General features: G+C 39.2%; 1 non-coding gene across 1 annotated transcript; it reads right to left on the reverse strand.

The window, feature by feature from the left end:
• Positions 1-15671: 15671 nt before the first annotated feature.
• On the reverse strand, positions 15672-15800 carry LOC141569062 (U6atac minor spliceosomal RNA). The gene has a single exon (XR_012492456.1). It is a non-coding gene; the product is annotated as a U6atac minor spliceosomal RNA (small nuclear RNA).
• Positions 15801-16018: the final 218 nt, after the last annotated feature.

Here is a 16018-nt window from a genome sequence, read left to right on the forward strand (position 1 = left end):
TCCCACCTGGATGGTGGGAATCACCACTATTTTTCATAGCCAGATGTTGTGGGGGCTCCTCTTCCTGGCATCTAGGCTGGGGAGTACTCCAGGGTAGGGAGCCTGCTGTAGGGCTGGGGTTCCTTTCTCCTAAGGGGGAAATCTACATGGCTGAGATAGCCCTCCCAATTCTTGACCACTACCTGGAGATTTGGGGCCAGCCTGTTTCATGTCTCTGCCCCTCCTACCAGTCTCTACATGGCTTCTTCCTTATATCCTTAGTTATAAAACCTATTCAGCTAAACTTCAGATGGACTTCCGGTTGCTTGTTCTATAATTTAGTTGTAATTTTAATGTGTTCACAGGAGGCAAACAGATCATTTATCTACTCTGCCATCTTGGATCTCTCTTCCCTCATCCTTATTTTTGAAATGGAGCCCACAGAACACATTTCAAAGTCCCCCATAGATATCTTTGGCTTATTGTCCATGTTGGAGTACATCAATGTCCATGCAACATCAACGTTATTGATTATTTAACCAGTGGATCTCAACCTTCCCCATGCATCTGAATCAACTGGACAGAATCACCTGGGGGAGATTTAAAACAATATTGATGCCATGCTTTGCCCCAGAGATTCTAAGATTCTAATTCAGTTGGTTTAGGGTAGGACCAGAATTTCTTAAAAACAAACAATGACAACGAAAAAAACCTTAGTAATTCTAATATGTAGTCAAGATTCAGAATTATTTCACCTTCTTCACGTTCAGGATGAGGACCCTGAGGCACAGAAAAATTAAAGACTTTTCCCAAGTTTTGTAGCTGAGCAGTGGTGAGGCTGGAATCCCAGGTATTTCTGACTTCAGATTTCTCCGTCTTCCTGAGGAGACATATATCCAGTATACAATATGGCCTCAATGTGGCTATGTTGGAACCTAGATCCCAGTTCCCTTGGGTTCTTGCCCAGTGATTTTCCTGCCTCACCACGTGCACATCTGCTCTTTTCCTAGATCTCAACATGCTCAAGTGAGGGTCAATAGCAATCCCCCCATTCACTTCGGTGCTGGGTAGGTTGTCCCAGGGAATACAAAGCCAGTTTTCTGTAGCTTAAATATTAAGAAAAAGTAAAGTTCATCAACATTTATAGATAGCACTCAGATACTTCTTTTCTATAGGATTCCTTGACCAAGCTCCCAGGAAGATGTGAAAAGATTAGAGACTTGGTTTTCACATGAGTGATTCAACCAAAAAGTGGTCACAGCTGAGCTAGACAATTCAAATTCAACAAACCCATCTACTTTGTCTACCTTCTGTAGGAATCTATTTACAAAGGATCGTGAAGAAAGTTCATTTCTATAGCCTCTTTTCTTCATGCCTCCTTAGAGAAAATGTCTTTCACTTCCAAAATGACTTGGAAAATAGTGATGCTAATGATGATGAAAACAACTAACTGTCACTGAGAGCTTACCAGCAAAGACGACATGTGTTAGCTTATAAAATTTCACAGCAATGACATGATGTACATACCTTCCTCATTTGTTACTTTTCAGTTGATGAAACTAGGGCTCAGAGAAGTTAAATAATTTGTCCAAGGTCACACAGCTATCAAGTTGGAACTGGAGTTCATGACTTGACACCATGAACCCTACTTTGAGCTGTCTACAGCCTATGATGCTGGTCTTTATCTGCTATCCCCTGCAGCCTGTGAATAGAGGGCATGGACTACATAAAGGGCACTGTCCTAGGCAATATTTGTTCTTCTTTGTATGCAAAGGAAAATATTTCCTCCTTTTACATCGATGGTCTTCAGGAAATAATCTGACAAATGTTTCCTAACGGAGTGATCATTTCTTTCCAGGCACTTGCCTCTGAAATAAATCAGAACTAGCTGCTGATCCTTCATCAGAGGTCCCGGGGGGGGGGGGGAATCTACCTCCCAGAACATCTGCAGACCCTGCTAAAGGTCCTTAGGCGTAATGAAGGAAAATGGTAACAGTGACAGTTGTAGGCACAGATACTGGGGTTAAAATGGAAAGACCTGGCCTCTAGAAACTTATAACTTCTTTAGGACTGATGCTTACAAATTAGGACTCTTTCAGGTCTTGATGATGATGCCTTAAAAAACATTGCTTAAAAAAATTATTTTAAAATCTCAGATTTATTGAGAAAAATTTGAAAAAATAGGGTAAACATTTTAAAACACTTATGATTAGTATTTTAAATTACACACTTAAAGTATTTTTCATTTGTATATATTTATCTCTTATAAAATGAAGATCAGGCTACACATACAATTTAGCAGACTGCATCGTTTTGCTTTTTATTGTGAAATGTAGGCAAAACCACGTAGAACACATTGTATGTTGAACATAGACACCCACGTCATTGCTCCCAGGTAAAGAAATTGAACACTATTTGTGCTTTATGACCCCCATGGTCTCCTGCACAAGCTCATTCTCCTCCATGACCCCAACCCCTTGCCTCTAAAGGTATCCAGAATGATCCTGACTTTGGTGCTAATCATTTCCTTGTCACACTTTGTCATCTATGCTTACATCTTTAAACAATATAATGTAATGTGCCTATTTTTTAAAACATTAATAAACATTTATGAATGTTCTCCAGACTGATGCACATAACTATAGATTGATCATTTTGGTTGCTATAGAGTATATTTTATTGTTTAAATATTTATGCAATCTTATTTAAGATGTTATGAACATTTCCCCCTCTCATTAAATATTTTCCTAAAACATGTTTTTTCTCTAGCTTTTTACAACTTTTAAAAAGATATGAGTGTGTTATGGTCATGTCCAATCCTACCTCTTGAAGTGAAAACTGCAGTGAACAAGTTGATAGATACCTTTCACCATTTTTCCTAATTTTATAGATGTACCATATAGTCTTATGTTTAAATATATTTTTATACGTTAGTATATAAATGCATATAGACATATTTCATATAAAACCATGTATAGATTTACATTTATGTTGTGTCACTTTATATGTAAACATGTAATATATAAATCCACATACGAGTATTTATCATGCGTCTATCGAAGATTCAGTATATGCACTTGAAAAATTTTGTAACAAAAATATCAGAATAACTGTAGAAAATCTAGAATATACACATTCAGTAGAGACCATTGGTGCCCCACTCAGATGTACTTTCTTCGCTACTGTGCTCATTCCCCAGTTGCTGCAAGTACTGCTGCTAACGACTTCTATCTGTGATATTCTCTAGATAATTGCCCTTGACTGATGGAGCCACCTCACCCATACACACCAGGGAGATTATAGCACCACCATCCTGAGAAGTAGCTAGTTAACTGATGTGGGAGTATGGGGTATACCCAATTATCTCACAGCTAGAAAACTCTGTGACACAAATAAGATTCCAGAAGTCCCAACAATAGACCTTACCTGAGATGGCATTCGCTTTTGGCTCCTTCTGCTGCCTTGTCCTGCTTCCTTCATTCAAGGTTTTTCAGAAGTGCATCCCCTTAGTAAGTTAAGGATACATGAATCCCTGTGTTAGGCTTTGCTTCTAGGAAACCTGGTCTAAGAAAATTGGTACCAGAAGTAGTCATAAGAAGCTGACTTTAAAGATGAAATTCTAGAGTTGAATCACCCAGTCCTTCTTGGAAATGGCGGTACCATTAACCTGGTGGTTGGTAAAATATTTATAATCCCTGCTGTAGTGGTTCAGTCATTAAGACTTTCACCTTTAGTGAACTGGGATGGGCTACAGGTAGAAGGATATGCCCCTACTTGTGCACTATCTCTAACAATTGAGTGTAACTATAAGGACTGAGGAATTGGGTTATTACAGCTAAACACAACTGTTGCTTTGAAGAAAGAAAATGAGAAACTTGGGGTGACAGATCACCAATGCAAAGCAAAAAAATAAATGGCACAGGACCTTTTGGCATCATCTAAAGAGTCTCTCATATCATGTGTTTGCAGGGCTGGTCATTCTGAGGACCAGGATAAAGACCTATTGGTAAGGGTAGCAGGACTTCAGAAAAGGGTGAATTCTCAGCCCCAACAAGTCTCTTACCCCAAAGTCAGGGCCTTGATAAGGAAGGAGTGGGATTCTGAGTCTTAGGTGGGGATGTCATGGTGGATGCACTGGGGATCCTTGAATCCTCTGGGTCTGTGTAAGAGGAGAATTCTTCCTTGTTAAAGAAGAGTGCTTCCCCTGTGCCGGAAGCCTATGCAGAAGTCTCGTTCGACAATAAGATAATGCTGGCTCTCCTCAGAATATGCCCATCTCTTGTCCTGCCAACAAGACCAATAACTAAGGTCCAATCTCAATATGACACAATTGAGGAACTGCTAGTCTGGTGAAGTAGTAGAGGGCTCTCATGCCAAAGTTGCCAAAGTAACTGGCTAACAATTACTGGCAGGAACTGGGAGATACGCCTGAGAGTAAATCTTGGGAGTGTTAGACTAGAGAGGAAGGCTATAAAGCTGAATAAGGGAGAGTTTGTCAGGCACCAGGGGCAAGTTTTAATATACTGCCTGGATGACTCTTGGAAACTTGGAAAAAGTGATGACTCACATTAAATAGAATAGTCTGCCGTGGAGGAAAGGATTAAAGCTCAGAGAAGTGGGCATGCTATAATGGCTCTACTATATAAGACCAGAAAATACACTGGCTGACTCTGTGTTACTCAGGAGGGCTTGGAGGCCATGCTATTTACTGAGATGATAAAGAATGCACTACTGTGAGGGCACTGGGATATCCGAGTTCAGTGGTGGCTGATGGCAGGACAGAAGCTAATGGCAAGAGATGCTATTATAGACCTGGGCTCACTCGTAGCAGTGGAGATGATCAGATCCCAGAATAGCAGAGACCAGGAATCACCTCCTAACCATCAGAAGCAACTTGGACATGCTCACCAAAAGGCAGAAAGATCACAAGGTCAGCCCAGAATATAGTTCTCAGGTTATGGTATTCCTAGGGACAGATAGAGTGGCAAGACAAAGGCTGTATAATAAATATAATCAAAAGACATGAAGAATGGATAAACCGAAGACCTGTATCAGTTACCCTAAAGGAAAGTTCTCTTCCCCAGTTTCCAGAACTGAGTTAGTTCTCAGTTCCAGAACCCATTAACCAAAAGAGAGTCCAGATTCGCACAAACAAAAACTGAAACATTACATATGCTATTGATTCCTCCAGTTCTTTCTTACAGGGATCATTGGTGATTTACTCAGGTTTGAGCACACTGGGGAAAAGGGAATACTCATACCATTTGATGAATGTTAGATACAAGGCTCAAGCTGACACTGATACTCAGGGACCCAAGCATCTTCCTGGCTCCTGATAATGGCATAAGGGAGTCTTGTAATAAATGGACATCCATCCCACAATGTCCACTGGATCCAGATACGCCCAGTGGTCATTTTCTCAGCTCCTGAATATATTAAGCTGTTGGTAAAACCCTTACTAGTTCTTTGACCTATAAACTCAAAGTTATTATAGTAAGAAAGGCCAAGTGGAAGCCCTTGAAACTCTCCCCAACCCTGTCAAGACAGTAAATGTAAAACAATTATCACTATTTGGAGGAAATGGCAGATTTGTACTACCCTCAAAGACTGAAAGGATGCAGGGGTGGTGGTCCTGCCAAAACCAGATGGATCATGGAAAACAACAGTGTACTACAGCAAACTTAACCAAATAGTACAACCAATTACAGCTGCTGTGTTAAAAGTGGTATCTTTATTAGAGACTCTGGTAAGTGGCATAAAGTTATTGATCTGGCAAATGCATTCTTTTCACTACCCCTCAAAAAGGAGGACAGACGCAATTTGCATTCCTATGGGATGAATAGCAGTATACATTCATGGTCTTGCCCCAGAGATATGTTAATTCACTTTCTTTCTGTCACTATATTGTTGGAAAGATCTGGGCCATCTGGACATTCTGTAGAACACCTTATTAGCCCATATTGCTGACACCATGTAGTGGTAAGATACATGTACTCTAGAAGGAGGGAGAAACTCTTACAAAGATTTAGAGGCCTGATAGATCAGTTAAATATTTAGGGGCCCTGTGTTCTGGGGCAAATGTGTCATCCCTTTCAATGTAAAGGGCACGTTTTGCTCTGTGCATCTGCTATTACTAAGAAAGCAGCCTCTTCAGGTTTGAGATACACCATGTTACACATTTGGGAATTCTACTCTGACCCATTTATTTGGTAATGCTAAAAGCTCCTAGTTTTAAGATGGCCCAGAGCAAGAAAATCCTCTGAAGCAGACTCAGGCTGCTGCATAAGCAGCCTTGCCTCTTGGAGTGCTTTATGGAGTCTCTATCAAGCCCCAATAGTAGAAGTAAAGTCACAGGGTTTTCTATAAATTCTTGGGTTCTTCAGCAAAGCCACACCTTCTGCAACAAAGTACTATACACCGTTAAAACAACCTGGACACATTCAGACCTTTGATCTGCTGCTGATCCCTGATAGAGACAGAACATCTAACCATGGAACATCAAAGGATCATGGAGCCAGAACTACCCACGATGAACTGAGTACTGTCAGACCTACAAAGTCATAAGGCCTAGGAGGCTACTGCAAGGCACAGTGGTACATTCCAGATTGAAGTGGAGCAGGTTCAGAGAGCACCAGGTATCAGAAACCCATGTCACCTTCCTCTATTATACTGATTCCTCTCCCTCAGCTCACACCCTTGACCTCATGGATCATTTCCTACATCCAGCTGGCAGAAGAGAAAAACTCCTATGATTAATATACAAATGGGTCAGCTTAGTAAGTTTGTGTGAACTGAAAATAAAATCTTGCACTATAGCCCCACTTAGGGGTGGCCCTGAAAAACAGAAATGAAAAGAAATACTTGCTGTGGGCACAGCTTCAGGTGGTACTCATGACTGCCCACTTTGTGTGCAGAGAGCATAGATCTGAAATTAGAATATACATGGATTCATGGTCCATAGCAAATGGCTTAACTGGTTGGTCAGTGGCCTGGAAAAAACAGTACTGGAAGAAGAAACAAGAAGGTCTGGGGAAGTGGCATGTGGATGGATATGTGTGAGTGGGCACACCAAGTGTGATGATTTTGTATTGCATTTCATTCCCACCACAAATCATCTGCTGAAGAAGAGACATTGAACACTCAACTGGGTATGTTAGCTCAGCCAGTTGATGGCAGCCAACCTCTGCCACTACATTGTATAGACAATGAGCTCATACATGGGATTGCTGTGATAGTAGAAATAGAGGCTATGCATGGGCTCCACAACATTGGCTCCCTCTCACCAAGACTGAGACTTGCCAGGATGGACTTCTCCTGATTCATGTCCAGCCTGCCAGTAGAAAAGACCAAATCTGAATACCTATGTGGTATAGTCCCATGAATAAAATGAACTAGCTACTGTTGACTGTCCAATTACACTGTCCAATTACTTCTGCTCTGGTAAGAACAAATCATCTAAAGCAAGATTTACATGTATTCTGGACAACAGTTTTCCTTTCCTGTCTGTCATTGCTCAGCCAGCACCATTACTCCAAAGGTTCACAGAGGGTTTGATCTTCCCACATGGGATCTTGCATTGCATCTCCTCAGTCCAAGAGTTGGCAAAGGCGGCCTGGCAGTGCACATATAAGCATGGGATCCACATACTGCATCTTACCACATACTGTCTTACCACATACTGTATCATCCGGTGGCTGCCAGCCAGATAGAACAGTAGAATGGTCTCTTAAAAGTAGCTGAGGCATCAACTTTGAGAAGGTGCCGTCTAAGGATGGGGCAAGGGTCTCCAATAGACAGAATACATGGGTGCAGGAAACAAGCAGTGGAAGTAGGAGTACCCCCTATAACCATCATTCCCAGTGACCTCTTAAAGAATTTATGCCTCCTGTTCTTGAGTCTGTGAGTCTCAAGCTCCTGGTTCCTAGAAGGCCGATACTTCCATCAAAAGACACAGTAATAATCCCAGTAAGCTTAAAGTTATAGATAACATACGGTCACTTTGGGTTCCTTGTGCCAGTAGACCAGCAGCCAAAGAAAGTAATTACAATGTATATTGAGAAAGGCTCTGGTCTGATCGTATTAAGGAGGCAGAATTGCTGCTAAACAAGGCCATCATGGAGGTGAGCCACTGTGGTAATCTTGGCACTGCCATGCCAGTAATACCTGTAAATGGGTAGTAGAAAAGGGGAAGATAAGATCAGGTAAGGCCTTGAGATCAAGTATAGCTGCAGGGGTGTAATTCATGCTTTTCCTATAAGTTTCCCCAGAAATTGTGACCAATCAGAATCCTGGAGAAGCTCTATCCAGAGCGAGAGAATTTAGACTCAGAAAGAAGCACACAGAGCTGAGTGGTAAAAGCGGTGGACTGTAGTAGTTGCTATTGGTGCCTGACCCAGATTCCTTTTACTGCTCCATGAACTCATTCTATGGCTGCTGCAAGTGCTTATGGCTAATGATTGAGACGCGTGGTGACTGTCGCCATCTTCCATTTCTTGCTATCATGTAGCTGCTGCTGCTACTGACCCTAATGTGTTTGCAACTTTCATGGGAACCACTTTCCTCTACTGGTGACTCGTACTCCTAACCTTTGCTTACATTTGGAAAGGGTCCTGGCTCCTCTGGGCTCCTCAGAGCATAACCACACCAGGCTGTGACTGTTAACCAAACTTCACTTCAGGGAAAATGTCCTTTCTCTCCCACTGGATATGATGGTTTCCAGGGCCCAAATAACTCAATCCCAATCTTCAACAGTGTTCTCATACAGGTGGCATAGTCAGCCTTGCAGGGACACAGCTAATCCATCATCAAATTCAATTCAATTTCCATAAGTCTACCCTCTAGCACAGTTGTTCTCAACCAGGGGTGATTTTTTTCCCCCAGGTGGACATTTGGCTATGTCTGAATACATTTTTGGTTGTCACAACTGGGTGTGGAGGTGGCTACTGGAATCTAGTGGATAGAGGTGAAGGACCCTGCTAAGGACACCTAAGTGCATAGGACACCACCGGCCACCCTGCTCCCAATAAAGAATTATCTGACCCAAAATGTCAATAGTACAAAGGTTGAGAAACCCCACTGTAGCAAGAGAACCCTGCTTCCAGCCATAGTCTGGCTTTCCAACCAAAATCTAGATAAAAACAAACACCCATCTCTCAAGAACAAAATATTCTAGGCACAGAGCAGTTGAAATTCAGTTTAAGGAAAAATAAATCCCCAATTCTAGGTTAATCCTGTCCCTAAAATTAAATATACATAGTTTACTTTGTTGAACAGAACTTTTAACATTACTTACCTGTATTTAGATTAGTGCACTGATTCTAGGAAAATTGGTTTTATATGAGGTCTGACAATTAAGTTCACAAATTCATCCTATGAAAAGTGCTGCATACCTAATAGCTGAATATCATTATGGTCACCTTCGAAGTACTCCCCTTGGGAAGCTATGCACTGATGCCACCACCTAGTCCACCCTTCAAAGCAATTTTGGAACTCTTTTTGAAATGACCATCAGAGCTGTCATCGTGTTACCCTTGATGTCCTGAATGTCATCAAAATGTCTTCCTTTCAATATTTCCTTTACCTTCGGGTAAAGAAAGAAGTCATTGGGGGCCAGATCAGGTGAGTAGGGAGGGTGCTGCAATGCAGTTATTTGTTTACTGGCTAAAAACTCCCTCACAGACAGTGCCGTGTTAGCTGGTGCATTGTTGTGATGCAAGAGCCATGAATTGTTAGCGAAAAGTTCAGGTCATCTAATTTTTTTCACGCAGCCTTTTCAGCACTTCCAAATAGTAAACTTGGTTAACTGTTTGTCCAGTTGGTACAAATTCATAATGAATAGTCCCTCGATATCAAAAAAAAGTTAGCAACATCATTGCAAAAAGTTTGAGAACTTAATTGTCAGTATTTGCTTTGAATCTGTACTTCTAGAGGGGTATATTCTCTAATGATAACTTCTTTCACCTTAAAGACGATATGAGAGCTTGAAATCCCACCCCCCAGCAGTTTTCAACTTCAAAAATTTAAACAAATGGCCTCTAACAAGTATCTGTTCCATGTAAAAAGTAATGCGTGCATCTAAACAAGTTCAGATACACAAACAAAATAAACACTACCCAAAGCAAATACTCTTAACCCATTAATATCTTTGCTACCAATCATTTTCCTACATAGGACACACATATTGGAAATGACACTTACATTTCAATCTCAGAGAAGTGATATATAGTGGTCCCTTTATATTTTGTAATTGTGGTATGGATTTTTTTGTCCATAAGTTACTTCGAATAATATTTTTTAAATTTCTATTTGTGTAGCTTAATACTTTGATCATTCATTTTAAGTTTTATTTTATTCTGGTCAGAAAAGGGAATAGGAGAGAAGGCTGTACAATTTTTTGTTTTCAGAATTTGAGATGTTTTCTGTGACCTAAAATATTTGATTTAAAAAAAAAAGCCAAACATGTATTCTACAGATTCTAAATGTTAAGTTTTATTTTTCATTTTAAAGAGATATCAGTTTTATCTATTGAATGAATCTTATTTTTATATATGCATTTAATTTCTGCTTGTTTGATCTGTTCTGAACAGAGAAATATCTGCAAGTATTACTCTGTGCCCATTTTTAAAGGTTTTAAGTCTGTCTTGCTATTTTATCAATCTCATAAATGTTTGTACCATTCATCAAAAGAAGTGAACTTTTGCTCCCTGCAATGTTTTTGTCTGAAAGTTTGTGTCTGATTTGTATGCTTGTACCCCTCCTTCCTTTTGTTTGAATTTGCCCAATGTATCTTTGTCCAATACTATTTTACTTTTAACCTTCTGCATACTTTGTTTTGGGTATTCTCTTATAGACAGTACTTGGTTAGATTTTGGGAAAACAACTTAAGAGTCGTTGCCTTTTAAGAGAGGTGCTTAACATCAATGTTTATTAGCACAAAAGGCCTATTTCATGTTCTGACATATAGTATTATACTTTTCAAATATTATTTTATGCTGTTTCATTTGTTACTCCTATTTGCTCTATGGACCATGTTTTCTTTGCTTTTACTTTCTTTGATGTTTATCTTTTAATATTTCAAAAGCCCTCTTTTTCTTTACATGAACTAATTTTCAGAGTCAAGAAGGAAATGATCTTTTGAGTACACAATCCTCCACTCTCTCTTCTCCTCACATTTCTCAGTCTTTGTTAATATTAGCTGATGTTTTAAACTCAGATTTTTTTTCATATAATCATGAATTTTACATTATTTTTAAAGGAACAGATGTTTTGATTTTAGATTCATTTTTACATCTAGATTTACATCTATCCTGGAGAGAACTAGGTAAATATAGGCCATGTTTCCCTAGTTTTTGTGCTGAATCCCATCACATTTACTGAGATGACTCTCATTTTGAGCTTGCAATATTTTAGTATCCCCCAGTTGGTTGGAGACAATCTTCAAATAACAGTGTTTCATGTATCTTTTTCAAGTTCTAATTTAATAAAAATATCTTTTTTATTGCCTTCATTTATAAAAGACAACTGGTATCTCAATAGTTTTTGCTCAGAATTGTCTAGGTGTTGAATTCTCCTTGTCTTGTGGCCTTAGTGCTGCAGATGAGAACTTAGAGCCCAGTCTGTTTTTCCTATTTTCATACATAACCTTTTCTTTTTGCTGAAGTGCTTTAATATTGTATTACCCTTTTGAATTTAAACATTGCTCCAGAATTAAATGAACATATTCACTTTGCTTTTCCTAGGACAGCATGGGAACTTACAATCTGTCTGTAGATTTTTTTTTAACTTTGGAGAATTGAGGCTTGATTTGTATTTTTTTCTTTGATAATTGCTTATGATTCATTTATTCCAGCCTTTTCTCTCTTTGATCTTCACTCATGGTCTTCCATATCTGTCATTTCCTTTCTCATCATTTCCTTTATATCTTTCCCTCTGCATCCTCTGCATGGATTTAATTTCTTTTTCAGCATCAATTATGTCTCTCTCCTGTTTTTTTAGTTTTTTGACTCCCCAAAGTATAATTTCTAGCAGATTTTCATGCAGAGCAGCTCTATTCTACAAATTTAACATCTTTCCCCTGTGCAGCTATCTTGATCTTTGAGTCTCATGGAGAAATAGAATTTGCAGCCTTGACAGCCCCTGGCTCTCCCCATCTCTGTGTCTCTCTCCAACTCCCAGTCTTTTCTTAGCTAGGCTCTTCCTCTTAGAACATGTTGCACCATAAGCAGTCATTCCTACTACTTTATGCCTAATGATTGCAGAGATTTAATTTCCAAATAGATTTTTAAAAGACAGAAGTTTTCCTTTTCTCCACATTTTCTCCAACATTTGTTATATCTTGACTTTTTGATAATAGCCATTCTAACAGGTGTGAGGCGATAGCTCATTGTGGTTTTGACTTGCATTTCCATCCCCAATAATTAGTGGTGTCGAACATATTTTCATGTACGTCTTGGCCATCTGTATATCTTCTTTGGAAAAATGGAGTGAAAATTGGTACAGCCAGTATGGAGATTCCTAAAATAATAAAGAATATAACTACCATATAATGCAGCTATTCCACGTCTGTGTATTTATCTGAAGAATATAAAAACACTAATTTGAAAAGATATACTCACCCCTATGTTCATTGCAGCATTATTTACAATAACTAATGTATGAAAACAACCTAAGTGTCCACTGACTGAATGGATAAAGATGTGGTATATACAGTTGACCCTTGAACAACACGGGTTTGAACTTCATGTGTCCACTTGTACACATATTTCAATAAATGCAGGGGTTTCCATAAATACCTGTACTATTTACGATCTGTGGTTGGGCGTCTGCTGATGTGGAGGGCCGACTGTATGCATTAATCCACACCATTTAATATAGGGAATGTGAGCATCCATGGATTTTGGTATCTGTGGTGGTCCTGGAACCAATTCCTGTGGATATTGAGGGACAACTGGTGTAGTTTTGGGGGGGTGTCAAAAGTTATAAATGGATTTTTGACTGCACAGGGATCAGGCAGCCCTAATCCCCACATTGTTCAAGAGTCAACTGTATATACAATGGAATACTATTGAACCACACACACAAAAATGCCATTTGTGACAACAGGGATGGACTTTGAGGGTATAATGCTAAATGAAATAAATCAAACTGAAAAGGACAAAAATCATATGATTTTACACATACATATGTGGAATAGGAAAGAAAGAAAGAAAGAAAGAAAGAAAGAAAGAAAGAAAGAAAGAAAGAAAGAAAGAAAGAAAGAAAGAATAAATTCATAGTTATGACAACAGAATGGTGGTTACTAGAGAGGCAGGAGGTTTGTAGGTGGAAGGTGAAATGAGTGAAGGAGGTCAAATGTATGGTGGCAACTGATGGAAACCAGACTTTTGGTGGTAAGCACACTATAATGTATACAAATATCAAATTACAATGTTGTACACCTGAAGCTTATATAATATTATTAACAAATGCTACTGCAGTTAAGAAAGAAAGAAAGGCGGGGGGGAAGAAAAGAGAGAGAGAGAGAGAGAGAGAGAGAGAGAGAGAGACAGGAGGTGACTTGGAGAGGAGAAGGGGACAGCGTCACTTTTCATGCCTCGGAAAGAGCATCTCATGTACTATGCACACAGCTGCTCACAGTTTGGGTTTGCATTGATCCTGGATTGCTGATGGCCTATCTCCCTACCTTTTCAGGGGCTCTTTCTCACCATATGAAGCCTTTGCTCAGTTCATCTTCACCTGCCTAATAATTCAATGATTCCTCCCAGACTCAAGTGTGAGACTGCCTGCTAGTCACAGGAAAGACCACATTTAAAAACCACCCACTGTGTCAGCAGTGGTGTCTCCTGAGAACTTTTGAGAGACCGCACAAGGCTGCTACTCAGATGCTATTTTAGACTAGGAGTGAGGCCACCATCCTTTGCAAAAACGAAAACAAACAATCTCAAACTGACTGTGAATAAAAAAGCAGAAAGTATTTAGGAGATTTTCTACTTGAAATAAAATGTATAACCAAATTACTGAAAGACAAGGACAGAGCTGGTCCTCAGGAATAAATGGAACGAGGAACTTCAACACTGTTAACCTCGTTCTTCATTCTCTGTCTTTGTGTGCCATTTTGTTCTCTCTCTCTCTCTCTCTCTCTCTCTCTCTCTCACACACACACACACACACACACACACACACACACACACACATCTCTAACCCTCTCCCTCTTCCCTCCCTTCCTCTCTCTTTCCTTTCCAAATCTGGACTAATTAATTGCATCGAAGGAATATAGTTATGTGAGAAAATATAATCTTCCATAGGAACCGTGTGTTTAAAAGTAGAGGAGTAAAAAAATATTGAGAAAACAAAGGTTACATTCCCAAAACACGTGTGGGAAGACAAACAGACAAAAACCAACCAAACAAAAAAGTATCTACTACTATCACCCCCCATACCCCTTTTCGTTCAAAATTCATTTAACAAAATATATATACATGCTTTAAAAAGTTAAATAGCTTGTAGTGGTCATAAAAATCAGCAGTCCTCAGTGCTACCCCCTTCCCTGAGCCCTACCCTTAAGATCACCACTTTCAACTTTTACCTGATTCTTTTAGTGTAATCCTCCATATTACCAAATGTTATATTTATAGGTTATGTTTCTTAATGTTCATATAACAATTGTAGATATTATCTATTACCTTTTTTTGACAGTGAACATTTAATTCTCTTATTGACTCATATATACATATAGTCCTTTTTCTCCTTCCAGTATATTTAAATCATACTTTTTGGTTAATTTACCAGTTTACACTTGTGTTATCATAATAATGTAAAGTAAGTATTATTCATTACTGAGCCAAGTAGCATACTACAAAGATATGTTCTTTCTTATACATTTTTTTCTGTGAGTTTGTAATTGCCTTATTTTTTCATTTCTTTGGGTTTTTTTTTTATCTCATCATTACTAATACTTCCCAAGCTCTCAAACAGAATTATTAAAACACTCTGAATGTTATCTTTCCACACAATCAAGGATTAGTGCTCAGGCAAACTCAGGAATCATAGAAATAATGTAATACCGGAAGAAACTCCTTTCTTGATTCCTCAGAATTGGAAATAATTGCTCTTTGGAGAACTCGCATCGATCATATGTATTTCTCACATCATTGACACCGTTCTGCCTTATCTTTGTTGTCTATATATCTTACCTTTTCCTCTGGAGTATTTGATCCTTGAAGGCAGGGTCATACCTAATTCATTGTTCTAAGTACTCTATACGGTGCCCTGGTGAGAAGCCTCTCCATAAATACAAATGAAGAAATAAACTCTGTAATCCACTGCATAGTATTTTTACATTTTTCTGTGTACTTAGTGAATGAGTACAGTGATTCTGATGAAATGAGATTGAATGCAGTGGACTTAATATGTGTACTGTGTTTCCCCGAAAATAAGACCGGGTCTTATACTAAGGTTGCTCCAAAAGATGCATTAGGGCTTATGTTCAGGGCATGTCCACCTGAAAAATCATGCTAGGGCTTATTTTCCAGTTAGGCCTTATTGTCGGGGAAACACGGTACAGTGTTGAAACACTTGAGATAGTGTCACATAAAGGAAAGTCGGGGGCTTTAAATAACTTCTCCAATGAGTGGCAGAATGAGTGTTCAAAGCTGTGTCTGACTAAATCCTGTGCCCTTACCCAGCACCCCACACCACATTCCAGGCTCAATTCAAAGCCACAAAGCAGGTGGTAACTCTTTAGCCGTGTATGTGTCTGGGTCACTAAGCCATTCTCCATTTCTGTTATGGGAACGCCAACCTTCTTTTCTCCCACACAACCCCAAAGCACACAAATTTTTAAAGTGAAAATTCGAATGATTTCATTTTTAATGGATGTTCTCATCCCATCTGAAAAGTTTCTTTTCAAAACAGTATTTTCAGTCTCTGAGCCCAGGGTGCTCTGCTGTTCACCTCTATTAAAATTTTTCTAAGACTACCTCCAGCATTTGTAAAGGCATGAAAGGATTTCTCTTGAATGAGGTATGGCCTGGTGTAAGCT

The sequence above is a fragment of the Rhinolophus sinicus genome, linkage group LG15, assembly GCF_036562045.2.
Source record: "Rhinolophus sinicus isolate RSC01 linkage group LG15, ASM3656204v1, whole genome shotgun sequence".
In the NCBI taxonomy this organism is placed as follows: domain Eukaryota; kingdom Metazoa; phylum Chordata; class Mammalia; order Chiroptera; family Rhinolophidae; genus Rhinolophus; species Rhinolophus sinicus.